Source organism: Pygoscelis adeliae, unplaced genomic scaffold (genome assembly GCF_000699105.1).
Source record: "Pygoscelis adeliae isolate BGI_AS28 unplaced genomic scaffold, ASM69910v1 Scaffold24, whole genome shotgun sequence".
NCBI lineage: Eukaryota > Metazoa > Chordata > Aves > Sphenisciformes > Spheniscidae > Pygoscelis > Pygoscelis adeliae.
In genome coordinates this window covers 1,648,709-1,651,587 of record NW_008824806.1, presented here as the reverse complement: position 1 = coordinate 1,651,587, position 2,879 = coordinate 1,648,709, and the positions used below count along the sequence as shown (strand labels likewise).

Below are 2,879 nucleotides of genomic sequence, written 5' to 3'. Positions count from 1 at the left end.
AGCATCAGTTAAAGACTAGCCTTGAGGAGGGAAAGGTAAGTGTTAGGATGGGGAGAAAATTTGGGTACCTACACCTGCATTGATCCATAAGTAATAGTTATTGATCACTTCACTGTGTAAGCAGTAATATTTTTAATGAAATATTTTTTATTTGAAGAGTTATGCACAAATTTTCTACAGCATTGGTGAGATGAGCAACTCTGCTATCCAAAACTTGCTCTGCAAGAAACTATCCGATCTCCAAAAAACCTCAAAGACTGAAAGTTTGCCTTGCAAAATTCAAGCTAGAAATATAGCTTCAGTTTTTAATAATGTAAGTAAATAACCTTTGCAGCAGTTAATTTCGGGATATTGTGGGTTTACTTTAAATAAACACTTTCTTTTGTTCAGTGACAAGTCTATTTTGGAGGTAATATCTATCCTATGGCTTGTGTAGGAGCTCAGACTAGAAAATGGTGATGACCAATTTTGTCCTGAAGACATATGATTATATACTGCATTTTGTGCGCTTTTAACAGGAATCTGTTTTACAGAAATTTTTTAATAGGGAAAAAAACTTGGAGGTTTTTTTTTGTTTTTCTTTCAGGACATTTTTACCTGCCTACAAACTATACTTACTGCTTATTTACAAGTGTTTTGAGCTTCTCTTCACATCCATCCCAAAATCTGCTGTTAATGGTCTAGAAGACCACACCTGAATTTTATGATCTTGTCGCAATGGAAGAGTATATTGGAATACATATGTGCAACAGCCTATAACTTGGTTGCTGTAGTAAGATACAACATATGTCATATTTGTAGCCTACTTGAAAGGCTGCTGATCTTAATGTCTGAACTGCCCAGTTCCTGAAAATTTTCAGTAACATTTTAGAATGATACATATTTTAAAGGAAAGTAATAAAATAATTATTTTAGATTAGCTGTGTATTTGTTAGAACTATGTTGTTCTGTGAGGAAGTACTGTATGGTTGGCTTATGCCAATGAACTTCACCTATCTGTGGTATCTCGTTAACAGTGACCCATCTTTTTACAATCATCGCAGTCTTTGGTATGTAATGTGTTACGTATTGCACAATATTTTTAATGTGCTATTTCGGTGAATTGTGCTTTTTTTATATTGAATTCTCTTACCTTTTTTTAATCCGATTTTACTTAGGGTTATCTCCCAGTTGCAATATGGCAGTATCAGCTGAAGATACTCTTCCATTCGTTTACTTACTTTAAACTCTATGTAGGCTGCTACACAGTTGAACCTTGGCAGGGTGAGCTCATCCCATCATCTTTTTTAAGCAGACAAACTGAACGCCATGGAGTTTACCATGTGGGTTTCATAGATAAGGTTAAAAAAAACCCCAAACACCAACCCTGGATGGTATCTGCTCTTCATAGACATTTATTATCCAATGAAATATTTTGAAGGCAGGGTGTGGCTGGCTAAATTATTGCTCCTCCCACTGGTCTCTGCTATGTTTCCAGTTTCAGAGGGAAAAACACAAGCTTGTACGTTGAGTATGAGTCATAACCTCTCGTCTGCTTCTGACTCACTTGGGACTTTGGGGTAAGTCATTCTACCTTATGTCTCAATCGCTCTGCCCCCAGGACACCAAGGAGAGAAGGAACTATGGAAAGTTATGCAGTGTTTTTGTAGATGAAAAATGTAGATATTGAGACCAATATTATTATTATGCAGTACGATAATAACTTTGTGTGCCCAAAATGGATTTTTTATATAGCTTCTTCCGCACATAAAGTATTTGTTTCCCATTTTGTCATGAAAAAGTTTAAAGAAAGATTCTGTTGTACCGAATGTATCTTAGGCTACTGAAATACTTAAAAATTATTGTATTTCTCAGAGGAAAGTATATGCACCTTTCATCACACTGTTCTCTTTTGCCAGTGATGACCAGTAATAATGCTATACAGTGGTGCAAAATTATTGATGACTTCTGACATAAGAGGAGGCCCTGAAGTGTGTGGAGTCTCACACAGAGCTGGCTCCTACTCAGGCACTTACACTCTGTCCTGGTTGGTTTGCAAGCATTGCAGGGAAATGCTAAACTTTTAAGAAGTGAACTTTTAATACCTGAGCATATTCCTTGGCACTTATGGTATCAAAATAAATATCCATCAGTTGCAGTCTCTTATGTTAGGATGTAGATTGTCTGTAGCTTGGCTATTTTGTCTTCCTACTTTTGTTTCCCCCAAAAATACCTGGCTGTGCACTGTAACGAGACATACTAGTAAAGTATATTTACTGAACCGTAATAAAAAAACTGCATGTAAGTTTTAAGGAAATTACAGTTTAAACATGGACACACTTTGATAGAGAAAGGTGATATACTGTGATAGCGTAAGCAAGGTAAAGCATGTAGCTTATGGACACCAGCACACACATGAGCAATAGTTGCAGTACTCCATGGTGTGGGCAAGAACAGGGCATGAGGCTGACGATCAAATCAGTCTGTGCCATGGGAAAGAAATGTTTTTCCTATATAGAGAAAGCACAGGTAACACTGCTTGGCAGGTGACAGTGGAGGAAGTAGTTTGCTCTCTAGGGTTTAACTTTTGAGAAACGGTTGTTCTGTCCTTCGTGTTCCTTTGAATATTTTTGTATGCCCGCTTTAAAGTCCTGCGTTACCAGTTAAGGTACACGAGAGGCTTCGGTTTTGTTAGAACTGATCTTCGAGAGGGGTGGAAAGCCGGGAAGGACAGGCGGGGAGGCCTACGGCGTTTCACGTGCCTGCCTACCCGGCTTCAGAGGCGCAACTGGTTGAAGGCAAACAATAACCGCAGCGGACAACTTCTGAGCCAGCGGTTGCACCATTAAAAGTGCCCTGCACCGCTGCCAAGCGCTACAGCTGCAAACTCTGTGGAGGCA

At 38.7% G+C, this 2,879-nt stretch overlaps 1 protein-coding gene across 1 annotated transcript in view; it reads left to right on the top strand.

Moving 5' to 3' along the window:
* The first annotated feature begins 1,491 nt into the window (after positions 1-1,491).
* Positions 1,492-2,879, top strand: part of MDFIC (MyoD family inhibitor domain containing) — a 53,467-nt gene continuing 52,079 nt past the window's right edge. Inside the window, exon 1 of the mRNA XM_009324059.1 lies at positions 1,492-1,559. The gene's annotated coding sequence lies outside the window, so the exon portion shown is untranslated. The remainder of the gene's footprint in view (positions 1,560-2,879) is intronic.